The sequence below is a fragment of the Melanerpes formicivorus genome, unplaced genomic scaffold, assembly GCF_026170545.1.
Source record: "Melanerpes formicivorus ecotype bairdi unplaced genomic scaffold, bMelFor1.0.p_v2 SCAF_87, whole genome shotgun sequence".
In the NCBI taxonomy this organism is placed as follows: Eukaryota; Metazoa; Chordata; class Aves; order Piciformes; family Picidae; genus Melanerpes; species Melanerpes formicivorus.
In genome coordinates, this window is record NW_027142439.1 from 759,210 (window position 1) to 772,758 (window position 13,549).

Sequence of the window (13,549 nt, forward strand, 5' to 3'; positions counted from 1 at the left end):
AGATTCCTCTCCAGGCTTCATGCTGAAGTCACTGAGGAACACTCTTCCTGAGTGTGTGCTCACTTTTGTGCTCCTGCAAAACCAGATGGGTGCTGACAGAATACCTCACCAGCTTTTTGGGTTACTGTAACAGAATCAGGCACGTGCATAATTAAAACGCTGATGAAAGGAGGAGGAAAGGATTCCAGTGGTGCTCTGTCCAGGGCTGTGCTTCCTGTTCATAGTGCCAAGGTTTCACTCACTGGAGCAGCTGACCTTTTTGTTACTGCTTTAAGGATTCACTGTGATGTACAGAACCAGACTGCTTCAGTGTGTTTGACCTTCCCTGTGACTTCTCACCTGTGCTTGTGAACCGGAGGTATCTCAAGCCATCAGGCTGTGACCAAGGGTAAGGGTAAGGGTAAGGGTAAGGGTAAGGGTAAGGGTAAGGGTAAGGGTAAGGGTAAGGGTCCCTCTGCTGACCAGCTCACAAACTCCAGTGTGAAATGTGTTTGTTTTTATGCCTCAGAGACAGAGGGGGGGGATTAAGATTTGTCCTTTCCAATTGGATTCTGGGATTATTCCCTCCCCTCCCCCCTTTTTCTCAAGGCTCATTTCAAGCCTGCTCCCATCTTAGGAACTTTCAATTAAGCAAGTAAAATAAAGCAGTTTTTTTTCTCTGAGAACATGTTTTACCTTCTAGCCTAAATGCAGGCATCTTCCTTCTTCTAATCTATTAGTCTCTGTAAGCTCATCAGTGGACACGGGTCAGCTCCAGCAGAGGTATGGAGAGTGGCTGTAGCGTTTTAGGGGGGTGGGAGCTAAGAGTTCCAACCCAGAAACTGGGTCTTGTGCTACCTATGCTAAAACAGGGCAGCTGAGCAGAAAGGGAGCAGGAGAGAAGAAAGAGAAAGATTTCCACTCCTTGTGCTAGCTGCCTCCTCAGAGAAGGGTTTAGTGTGGATGGCAGCACCCTCTGTGTTGTCCTGAGATAGAGCCCCGCTCCTGGCTGACACTGACTCACTCTAGGCAACTTTCCAGACAGTTTCCAGGAACAGTTGGGTTGCCCTACAAAGGTCTTCCTCAGCTGCTTTTTCTGCCTCCAAGAGCTTTGGAGGCAGAGCTCTCTGCACAGACCCTGAAGGGTCTCTGTCTGCCCTCTAAATGATCTTGCTGCTACACACAATTATTTTCAGGCATTGCAACACTGAAATTCAGCATCTGCTATGGGTGCTCTGACAGTGAAAATCATACAGAAGAATTATTCATGACCAGCAGAGCTCAGTGTGACCTAGATCCCTTGCAGAGATTATTAGTGAGCTCTTTCAGTCATGTCCCCAGGCCCTGATAATGAAGTACATCGACGAGGAGCTCTATTGATCAGGGTCGCTGTGTGTGAGCATTCTCCACAGCACTGGTCCCCAAGAGCTCATTCCCAGAGTGCATTGGAGTAAGAGCCAAGGTCTTTAGGAGAGCATCTCTCATGCTGTTATTCCCAGTATGACTCAGCTGCAGTACTGAGAGTATTGCAGGTTCCTCTAGCTAATGTCGCTGCTGAGCGTTAGCTCTGAGGGGGGCTTCAGCTAAGGATTCCTGTGACCACACACCCAGAGCTGTCTGTGTGAGACTAAAGACACTGTGCACTAGAGCCCAGTAACTGAAGGGAGATGAAGTCTGCTGAAGAAATCCCTCTGTCCTGAGGGATTCAGCTCGGTGTAACCGGGATGCACGTAAGCGAGCTGAAATTACAAGCGCCCGCGGCACAGACACAAGAAATACAGGCGGCTAATGGAAAGTTGGCAGCTGGACAAGGTGTACACTGCTTTGAATCTTTCAGTGCCATAAAGTCACCAGGAAGGCAGAAGGTGTCAGCACTGCCCTAAGTAATGCAGGAAGCCCTCCAAGGTAATGCAGAGCAAAGATGTAGTTATCTGCTGTTCCAGGTTGCATGGGTTGTATAAACAACGTTGGATTAGCACCTAGTGGATGTCCTCAGCTGCAGGGCCAGTCTGTAGCTCTGCTTCAGGAAATTCAGAAGTGCACCATCACCAGAACAAGGGGACACAGTCTCAAGCTGTGCCAGGGGAGGTTTAGACTTGAGGTGAGGAGGAAGTTCTTCACCAAGAGAGTCATTCGTCATTGGAATGTGCTGCCCAGGGAGGTGGTGGAGTCCCCATCCCTGGAGGTGTTCAAGAGGAGATTGGACGTGGCACTTGGTGCCATGGGCTAGGCATGGGGTCTGTGTTGATAGCTTGGACTCGATGATCCTCGAGGTCCTTTCCAACCTAAGTGATACTGTGATACTGCTTTTATGGTGGAGAACCCATGAAACCATCTCCACAGACTGATGGAAGCAGCACAAGGCTGGCCAGTCACAGCAGGCTGCATCTAGGGTGCTTTTGCCACTTTGGGGGCCTGCAGCCCTGAGTTATGCCCACAGTGAAGTGTGACCAAGTGGCATCAAGTCTGTGGACGAGGTGGTTGGGGCCCCATCCCTGGAGGTGTTTAAGCCCAGGCTGGCTGAGGCTGTGGCCAGGCTGATGTAGTGTGGGGGTGTCCCTGCCCATGGCAGGGGGGTTGGAACTAGATGATCCTTGTGGTCCCTTCCAACCCTGAATGAAACTATGAAACTATGGAATGACTCTTGACTTGTCTTGAGCTTAATGGCTAGGAAAACATGTTGTTCTGTGACGGACTGAATTCAGGCAGTAGAACCTCAAGCAATGCTCAGCTGATGGAAGGAAATGTTTTAGCTCTTGTGGGCCACAGACCTTGGGAAAAACCTGCAGCTATGTAGAGAGAAAAAAGCCTTTAGCTGATTCCCAAGGGCCATTGTGACTCAGGAAGCCACACAACGAGCTGAGAATAAGAGCTGGTAAACATTGCAAGAGAGTCTTTTGTCTTCACAATCGCGGTAGTTCTGGGACAGTTTTGGAGGCAAATCTCAATCGAGGAGCCCAGCTGCTTCAGATAAGGCTGAGAAACAGAGGCTAGAGGCTGTTACTTGATCAGCAGTGAGTTAGTACATGGCAAAAGGGTCCCTACCATCAGGCTTGTTATAGTGAAATATTATCCATCTTCTGTAAGGCAAGAGCAGGCATCACCACCTGTGATGCCTGATTATCACCTGCCTCAGTGGTGATGATACCCTGACCTCTGTCAGAAGATGAGATGACTCCTTAAAGGATATCACAGTATCAGTCAGGGTTGGAAGGGACCACAAGGATCATCCAGTTCCAACCCCCCTGCCATGGGCAGGGACACCCCACACTAGATCAGCCTGGCCACAGTCTCAGCCAGCCTGGCCTTAAACACCTCCAGGGACAGGGCCCCAACCACCTCCCTGCACAACCCATTCCAGGGCTTCACCACTCTCATGGGGAAGAACTTCCTCCTCACTTCCAGCCTCAATCTCCCCACCTCCAGCTTCATTCCATTCCCCCTAGTCCTAGCACTCCCTGAGATCCTGAGCAGTCCCTCCCCAGCCTTCCTGGAGCCCCCTTCAGATCCTGGAAGGCCACAATGAGGTCACCTGGGAGCCTTCTCTTCTCCAGACTGAACAGCCCCAACTCCTTCAGTCTGTCCTCACAGGAGAGGTGCTCCAGCCCTCTGCTCATCCTCCTGGCCCTGCTCTGGACACCTTCCAGCATCTCCAGATCCCTCTTGCAATAGGGGCTCCAGAACTGGAGGCAGGACTCCAGGTGGGGTCTCCCCAGAGCTGAGCAGAGGGGGAGAATCACCTCCCTTGCCCTGCTGGCCACACTTCTCCTGCTGCAGCCCAGGCTCTGGTTGGCTTTCTGGGCTGCAAGTGCACACTGAGAGCTCATGTTGAGCTTTTTGTCCACCAGCACCCCCAAGGCTCTCTCCTCAGGGCTGCTTTCCAGCCAGTCCCTGCCCAGCCTGCATTTGTGCCTGGGGTTGCCTCTACCCAGCTGCAGAAGGTGTCAGCAAATTATGCAATAAACAGTTCCACCCTTTTATTAAAGTGACTGAGAAGGAGCAAGACCTCAGCACGAAGCCTGTGGCCGCTGCTGGAGAGGCACTGCGAGTGCCACCGAGGGGAAAGGTCTGAAAGAGGAAAATCTTCACTAGCAAATGCTGGGCGCCGTCACTCATCTCAGAGACACAGCTCTTGGAGGGGGTTTCCAGAAAGACAGCTGGAAGTGTCCCGTGGCCACACGGTGGCAGTTCGTTCCTAGCTATTCCACAGCCCTCCTGCTTCCCTGATCAGCGTGAGAGCTGGGAATGAAAGGCAGAGGGAAGCCTGTAGCCCCACTTCACGAGCAGACAGCTAGTCTGTGTGTGTCTGGTATTCACTTCTAGGCTCCTTAATTCACGAGCGGATTTGTTTGGTAGTTTCCAATTGTCATTAGTTCTTTACATGAGTTTTGTTCTTCTAGGGAGATGGTTTCCTCAGGAAACAAATCCCCATGACATCACAGACAGCACTGAGACCTCAGGAAATCCAGAATCCAGAATTAACCAGGTTGGAGAAGACCTGAGAGATCATCAAGTCCAACCTCTCACCCAACACCATGCCTTAAAAACTCCCAGGGATGAGGCTGCCACCACCTCCCTGGGCAACCTGTGCCACGCTCTCACCACCCTCATGGGGAAGAATTTCTTCCTAACATCCAATCTCAATCTACCCATTTCTATGTGTTTTTCCATCCCCCCTACTCCTGTCATTCCCTCACACCCTAAAGTCCCTCCCCTGCCCCATTTCCCCCTTTCCCCCCTCAAACCCACAGCACCTGGGCTCTGCTGGAGTCTCCTCCCACCCCAGCTGTGGCCACTTGGCCCTCCCCACCCACTCCCCTATTTAATCCCCCCCAGGAAGGGCAGCAGCCCCAAGCTGAGCCCATCTGGGCTGAGGATCCTCCTCTCCTCACTGGTGAGTGCCCCTGGGGCACACTGGGTGTGGGTGGTGGTGACAAAAGGCCGGGGGGCCTGGTGGCCCCCCGGTTGTTAGGGCCAGGGTTGATGACTGCTCCAATATCATCTATGGGTGCTGGCTGGGGCTCCTCACTGGGGATGAGCTCCTCTGGGTGTCTTGGCTGGTGAGGATCTTGACTCTGGCTCTGGGATGGCTACAACAATGGTGGTGGTGACTGCAGGTTTTGGGGAGTTTTGTTGTCTTACAGAATAGAATTAACCAGGTTGGAAGAGACCTTTGAGATCATTATTTTAGAGCTGATGTTAGACTTGGAGGAGGAAGTGGTCCTCACCTGTAGGATGTGTAGGCAAAGGGCAAGCTGTGGGTGTAGGTGCCCTGAGTGAGGAAGGTGAAGGGAGGTTGCTGCTCTGTTTGCTGCAGAGCATGAGCTGGATGCCCTTTGTTGTTGTGTATAACCAAGATTTTCCTTGCCAGTGTCCTCACCTTTCTCTCACGGAGCTGGCACTCAGCACATCATCAACCTTCACCTCCCAGATGAGTTTTATCCTGCTCCTTAAGCTCCTTTAGAGCTTGCACTGGGCTGTGCTGCACTATAGGCACTGTGCTCACACCCAGTTCATGGAGCATCATGCCTGAGATGCTGACCACTTACCTCTCCCCGTGCCTGGAAACAAATGGACAAAGTGATGTCCCTGCCAGAAACAGCTCCCTCTCAGGCACAGAAAATGCAAAGATGGATTAAAAGTAACAAGCAGAGGATTTGATGATTCAGAAGTTCAGGCTTCAGATAGGCCTAAGCTAAGAGTTTCTGATCCAATTCTGCAGCTCCTTCCAAGACCCAGTGTATGAGACTTCCAGCTCCTTGGGGGCTGTGATGCTGCTATTCCACAATTTGCTAATCCAAGCACTTCAGTTAGTCAAAAGCTGACCTGTGCCTGTATCAGCTGCTGCTGTGTCCTCCAGGGGTGTGTTTGTATTTAATGCACTCATGCTAAACTTGTTGATATCTTCCCCCTTTGTTTTATGCCAAAATACTCATTTTGGGGGGGGGGGGGAGGGGGGGAAGGGGGTGTGTGAGGAATATATCTTTGCACTGGTTATGACTACCCATCAGCAACAGGACCTTTCATTAGTTCAGGTGGGTTTATGGTCCCAGAGTGTTCAGATGAATGAGGTTCCCTGCATTAATAAAGCCCTGTTACAGCATCAGTGTCAGGGCTGCTTGCACACAGGGTCTGAACCTGGGCCTGCTCCTGGTTTGATGCATGAGGCTGTGTCCTTTTGAAGTGGCAAACACCACTGTCATCTCCAGGTAACTGCATGGGGAACAGCAAAGGGACAAGGGGATGGATGAACAATGAAGTACTCTGTGCTGTTCCTAAGTTAGAGCTAGCTGTAGCCTCCCTTCACAGTACAGAACTCATTCATCACATTCTTGCCCTTCAATAGCTTCACTCTTCAGTTTCCAACGCAGAGAATTCGTTTTTGCCCCCCTCACCTCAGTGATATGGGCCTTTGCTCTGCAAGGAGAGTGAGTGGTTCAGTGGAAGGGCTCCAGCAAAGCTGACCCATAATTACAGCTGAATAAACTGCAGTGAGCACACTCAGGGCCAGACTTGCTGCTGCCCTTAGGAGGATTTTCAGCAGGCACGTAACTAGCATCAGTGGGAGTCAAGTGACTCTGACAATTGCACTGCTGCCTGACTGCTGTTGGAAAAAGCTGGTCTGGAGCCAAGGTTTAGCAGACACAGCTCCACTTCTAGGAATTAAATTAGACTCATAAGAAGTCCAGAATTAGCCCAGCCTGTCTGCCTCTAAGCCCCCTAACTAAGCCCTTGAGTGGTGTAATTGTGAAAGAATTGTCCCATGCCTCTGTCAGGTTTCTGCAGCCCTTGCCACTCGTTTTTCTGTCGGGCTCTGGGTTGTTACTGATGGTCCTGTGTAACCTGGGCCCTAAGGAGCTGCTGATAATCTTCCTGGAAGTGGTGTTACTCATAACCCCCCCCCTAATTTCCATGAGTGGTGTGCAGAGATGAAAAATGCTGCTGCTCTGTGTGTCCAGGGGCTCTGGCAAAAGTATCCCTCTGCCAAGGGATACTTGCACACCTCTTGATGCTTTCTGCAGACAAGCTGTTATGGCAACAAGCCACCACACTTCCCCTTCATTAGCAGATTTCAGTGAGGAGTGAGATAGGAAAGGTCAGAGTCTGATCTCCTCTGCTATGGTAGAGCTGGAGCTCGGGGGAAACTGGGAGCTGAAGGGAAACAGGAGATGGAAAGAAATAAAATAACCCAGAAGATATGTCAGAGTGGAGAAATTCAGTGCAAATATTGCCTTTTTAAACACAGTGTTTGGTCTTTCTGCTTCTCAGGTGGTGTGATGCCCTCACGATGGCAAACACCAGCAGGAGCTGCCAGGTGCAGCTGGTATGCAGCCCACAGAGAGTATGTGGTCAGCTGAGAGGCTGGGCAGGCAGTGAGCTGCCTTGGCTGGCTAGACAGACCCTGAGACCCATGTAGATGGGCAGCATCTGAGCTGGCTGCTCAGCTGCACTCAAAGAAATGAGCAGCCTACCTCCAGAATCTGCAGGTCTCACAACTGAGGCTGCTCAGCTAGAAGTAAACCCACCCCCACCCCCCACCCGCTGCATCGCTGCAACAACCAAATGTTTGCTCTTCAGACACTCAACTCTGACTCAGCTCAACAAAAATACTTCTTGTTTTCTTCACAGCCCCTGTGCTCAGCACTGCTCAGGCCACACCTCGAGTCCTGTGTCCAGTTCTGGGTCCCTCAATTTAAGAAGGACATTGAGACACTTGAAGGTGTCCAGAGAAGGGCAACAAGGCTGGGGAGAGGTCTGGAGCACAGCCCTGTGAGGAGAGGCTGAGGGAGCTGGGGTTGCTTAGCCTGCAGAAGGGGAGGCTCAGGGGAGACCTTCTTGCTCTCCACAGCTACCTGAAAGGAGGTTGTAGCCACGAAGGGGTTGGTCTCTTCTCCTAGGCAACCAGCACCAGAACAAGAGGACACAGTCTCAAGCTGTGCCAGGGCAAGTTTAGGCTGGAGGTGAGGAGGCTAGTCTCAGCTGGCCAGATCTGAGACTGCCCATCTGAGGCTGGGAGACATCTCCCCCGGTTGCCAGGTGATGGAGGAGGAAGAAAGAGGAAGTGCCAGACCCTGCAGTGAATCTTATAGTGGTGCAAAGAATCATGGTAAGAAATACCTAATTTAGAATAAAATAAATAAACCAGGTTGGAAGAGACCTTCAAGATCATTGTGTCCAATGCATCAAGCAATCCAACACCACCTAATCAACTAACCCAGGGCACCAAGCACCCCAGCAAGTCTCCTCCTTAATACCTCCAGGGATGGTGACTCCACCACCTCCCCAGGCAGCCCATTCCAATGGGCAATCACTCTCTCTGTGTAGAACTTCCTCCTAACCTCCAGCCTAAACCTCCCTTGGTGCAGCCTGAGACTGTGTCCTCTTGTTGTGGTACTGGCTGCCTGGGAGAAGAGACCAACCTCTGCCTGTCTACAACCTCCCTTCAGGTAGTTGTAGAGAGCAATAAGGTCTCCCCTGAGTCTCCTCTTCTCCAGGCTAAGCAACCCCAGCTCCCTCAGCCTCTCCTCATAGGGCTTGTGTTCCAAACCCCTCACCTCTGGGATGGACTTCTGGACACAGGAAGTATCACAGTATAACTTAGGTTGGAAAGTGCCTCGAGGATCATCGAGTCCAACCTATCAACACAGACCCCATGACTAGACCATGGCACCAAGTGCCACATCCAATCCCCTCTTGAACGCCTCCAGGGATGGGGACTCCACCACCTCCCTGGGCAGCACATCCCAATGACGAATGACTCGCTCGGTGAAGAACTTTCTCCTCACCTCGAGTCTAAACCTCCCCTGGCGCAGCTTGAGACTGTGTCCTCTTGTTCTGGCGCTGGGTGCCTGGGAGAAGAGACCAACCCCTTCCTGGCTACAACCACCTTTCAGGCAGTAAACACTGCAGGGGGCCCCCAGCTCAAACTGCAACCTGGGGGTGCAGACATCATAAACTGATGCTCTTTTGGGAAAAAAAGACCTGAAATTAGGGAGAAGAGAAACTCCCAGCTGGAGTGGCAGAGCAGCAGCAGGCAGGGGCACCTGCCTCGCTGCAAAGAGCCCACGGCACCTGCCGCGCAGAAGCTGTCAGCAAACCACGGCAAGCTCTCAGTACCGCTGTTTGAGATGAAAATATGCAGTGAGAGAACACTGGGAGGGGGTTGGAAACCCCAAACCAATTCAGTAGCAATTTCTGTAAGCCAGATCAAAATGCCACTTTGCTGTGTGGCTCTTCCCAAACACAACACTTGCCTTTCACCTCGAGTCTGATACGAGATCAGTTCCATTCATTCCCCTCTGTAGCCTCTCAGAAGTTTAGCCATATTGGTTCTGAAAGGATTCAAATTGCCCAGGGATGATTTTCTTGGGACTGTCTTTAATTATACTCTTGCTTGAAAATTTGCTAAGGTTTGCTTTATGAAAACTTGAATTACTGATGAGAAGAATTTAAGTCTGGGGTGGGGTGGGGTGGAGGGAGGGGGGGTGGCAAAATGAGCAGAGCTATTAAAAAAGCCCCAAATGGACCCAAAAATGAGGGGCATTGTTGCTTTCTTTAGAGGCTCGCCACCAGGTTTCAGCTAGCATTTCAAGAGCTCTGCTTTCCCCTTTTGATTCCATGAGGAATAATATGTTAACGTTTTCCCTCCTTTCAGGAGGGATTTATCAATTCCTGTCTGAAATCTCTCATTAGAGAGAGCTTCAGCAAAGAGACACAGGGAAAGGAAAAACCAAACCCTCCAGTCAGTATTTTATCCTCCAGAAGAGAAGTAATGGTCCTGGATGGGGATTTTTGTTATGGGGCCAAAGGGGGCTAAAACCTGATTACGTGGTGAGGAGGATTATCAATAGAATTGGGGCCCCAACAGCTCTGCACTTCGCCATTATAGCTGATTCTGAGCAGCCTGTGCCAGAACTCAGCCCTGAGTCATATCCCCATAGAAGCTGAGCAGCAGGAAACAACTCAGAGGAGGCAAAGGCATCCCACACTGGTAGTAACAAATGCATTTGCCCATGAGATTCATAGTGTCATTACCTATTTGCCAGGTGCACCTTTCCCCTCTGGGATTTCATGTGCTGCATGTCATAAAACAGGCTTGTTCGTTTGGGCAGCCTATGCTAGAATCATAGAACCAATTAGGTTGGAAGAGACCTCAGAGATCATCAAGTCTAACCCAGCACCCAGCTCCTCATGACTAACTAAACCATGGCTTCAAGTGCCATGTCCAATACCCTCTTGAACACCTCCAGGGATGGTGACTCCATTTCCCAGAAAGAGATTGGCCACTGGTAGAACTTTCTCCTCACCTCCAGCCAAAACCTCCTGTGGCACAGCTTCAGACTGTGTCCTCTTGTTCTGGTGCTGCTTGCCTGGGAGAAGAGACCAACCCCCACCTGGCTACAACCTCCCTTCAGGTAGTCGTAGACAGCAGAATAGAATCAATAAGGTTGGAAAAGACCTCAGAGATCATCAAGTCCAACCTAGCACCCAGCACCTCATAACTAACTAAACCATGGCTCCAAGTGCCTCATCCAATCCCCTCTTGAACACCTCCAGGGATGGTGACTCCACCACCTCCCTGGGCAGCACATTCCCATGGCCAATCTCTCTTGCTGGGAAGAACTTTCTCCTCACCTCGAGTCTAAACCTCCCCGGCACAGCTTGAGACTGTGTCGTCTTGTTCTGGTGCTGCTTGCCTAGGAGAGGAGACCAACTCCCACTTGGCTACAACCTCCCTTCAGGTAGCTGGAGACAGCAAGAAGGTCTCCCCTGAGCCTCCTCCAGGCTAAGCAGCCCCAGCTCCCTCAGCCTCTCCTCACAGGGCTGTGCTCCAGACCCCTCCCCAGCTTTGTTGCCCTTCTCTGGGCACATTCAAGTGTCTCAATGTCCTTCTTAAATCGATGGGTGGATGGCTGACTGGTCCCCCCGGGCTCAGTGGTGGCCCTGCACCCCTCCCCGGGCTGGAGGGAGCCGTGAGCCCCAGCCGCGCTAGATGCCGCTGGTCCTCCTGCGGGAGGTGTCCTGGGCTGGAAGCCTTTCCGGAGCCGCTGAAGGGGCCTCTGTGCAAACAACCCTGCACTGTGGCGTGGGCTGGGAAACACTCCATGGGGGAAACTCCTGCAGCTCGCCTCTCCACAGCCCTGCTTCGCCGACAGGAAGGATGATTTCATTAACAGACCGCAGCAAGTACATTTATAGCTCAAAAAGTCCCCTCCCGGCGCTCGCAGCCTGTTATTAGCCCAGCCCATTGCTTCTGGGGGCACGCTGGTGTGCAGCAGAAACGCTCAGCAGCACACCCATGGCAGTGAGTGGCCTGGAAATGCTAATGCTGGTGGAAAAACAAGGAGTGAGCTTGCTCACCAGCAGCTTTTGAGAGGAGTTTGGGTGGCTGCTAGGTGGTTTGCGCGGCAGACAGCTCCGCTCCTCGGGAAAGAATTCCCACCCCGAGCTGCAGCCTTGCCTTGATTATTAATGTGAAGACTAAACACAGACAGATGGCAAAATAAACTCTGTTGGGTTGGTGTGAATCTGCAGTTCCTTCCACCAACATAGCTGGGGGCAGATATTGAGCCAAAACACAGAGAAAGCTCTTGATGTGACTCTGAGAGGTCACAGCCTGAACAAAAAGAAAGGATTCTGAGAGTGAAGTTCTTGGCCTCTGGGGCCTGTATATCAAAGCAGAGGGGATGGTGATGCTTGTGGAGACTTCCTGGCGCTCTTCTTCATGCAGACACATCCTTAGCTTGGGCCTCACACTCGTTTTTGTCTGGATCTGGCAGCTTGCTTGCCAGGCCGAGCCGATAGGGGTTTTGTCTTTCAGATGTTTACTCGTGTTGTGCCTGCAAGCTGGCCAGGAGCACTCAGGCTGCTCTGCCTGTGCTCTGATCTTCTGTTCACAGCCTCTGAAATGGCTTTGCACACAACATGTCTTGTTCCTCCTTTCCACCCCCCTGCCACAGCCATATTTCTCCAGTAGTGCCTTGTTGCGTTCATGTCAGGAGAGCAGGAAGGAAAGTGTGATGAGAGCTGCAGTGAAAATGCAAGAGGTGCAGAGCGAGGCAGGACTGACTGACTGGGGAGAGCATTTGCTGCTGGGCATGAAGAAGTGCACACACATCAGCTCTTCTGGACAGGGCACACAGGGCTCATATTCAACCTGTATAACACTGCCTGGGCTGCTGCTAGTGTAAGCCATGCTGCATCCCCCTGTGCAGTCACCAGATAGGCTGACAGCCATTCATGCAAGCTATTCATCTCGAGGGTAGGAGGGGTAGGATGAATCACCTTCTGAAAATACCTTCCCCTCACAGGCTATAAAAAAGACTCCAGGCAGCTAGCTCTGACTGCATGAGTGACTTTTAGCTATCCAAATGTAGGTGAAGTGAGTTGCAAAGCTTTGCTTTGCCACATGTAAGCTATCTCGGAGCAATGTGCTATTCAGCCTGCCTGCCACCCAGAGCTGCTCCAATCCAGTGCTCTGATCAGAAATGGAAAGAAGTCATCTGCTTAAGCACACTGTGGGTAGCCTGGGTATAGCTCTGTCCCTTCCTCTGCAGTTGTTATGCTGCTTTGATGATGCTCACAGGTCCATCAGAAGGGGATTGCCAATTAGATCCACCTCAGTGGCTGCACTGGGAGGATATTTGACTTCACTGATGACTTCTTTATGCCATAAGTGTCTCAGGTCTAGAAAGCAACCATGGCAGCACCTGTCTCTGTCAGGAGTTTCACTAGGTGGGCAAGAGTGATGTTTACTGTAGGGAAGGACACTAATCCCTTCAGGGAGTTGTAGAGAGCAAGAAGGTCTCCCCTGAGCCTCCTCTTCTCCAGGCTAAGCAACCCCAGCTCCCTCAGCCTCTCCTCACAGGGCTGTGCTCCAAACCCCTCACCAACTTCCTTGCCCTTCTCTGGACACCTTCCAGCATCTCAACCTCCTTCCTAAACTGAGGGGCCCAGAACTGGACACAGGACTCAAGGTGTGGCCTAACCAGTGCAGTGTCCAGGGGCAGAATGACCTCCCTGCTCCTGGCCACACTCTTCCTGCTGCAGGCCAGGGTGAGATGCATTCAATGATTCACAGAGATCAGCAAAATTGCTTACAATTTTCTCTGCCACTTTGGAGGTTGTTTTTTCATCTACCAGAAATATTTTTGAGGTAACACACTAGAGCCATGAAGTTTGAAGAGGTGAATGAGTTGGATTGTCCTGTGTCCTGCCATTCATGCTCAATCAGTCAGCTCAATCAAGGCAAGTGAGTGTATTTCATACCGCTGTGAATGACTGAGTGGCACTTCTCAAGTGTGATTCAGCTGTCATAGTTTAGAAGTCTGTTTTGAGATGAGACAAATGGCACTGCAGAAATGCCTGCCTCATCTTACTGCATATCAAGGGAGCCTGGGGTGACCAGCTCAGGTAATGGGAAACATGACAAAAATGTGTGAGAGAGCCTGTGAGCATCGTGCTGCAAGAATGCATCAGCACTCTCTCACAGGCTGAGGCAAAGTGAGCACTGCCTGCACCACTACCTCCTCATGATTAGTAAGTGCTTATGGAATGGAATGGAATAGAA

The 13,549-nt window shown here is 51.3% G+C and overlaps 1 protein-coding gene across 1 annotated transcript in view; it reads left to right on the top strand.

Moving 5' to 3' along the window:
- Nucleotides 1-13,549, top strand: part of CUNH13orf42 (chromosome unknown C13orf42 homolog) — a 69,932-nt gene that overhangs the window by 37,969 nt on the left and 18,414 nt on the right.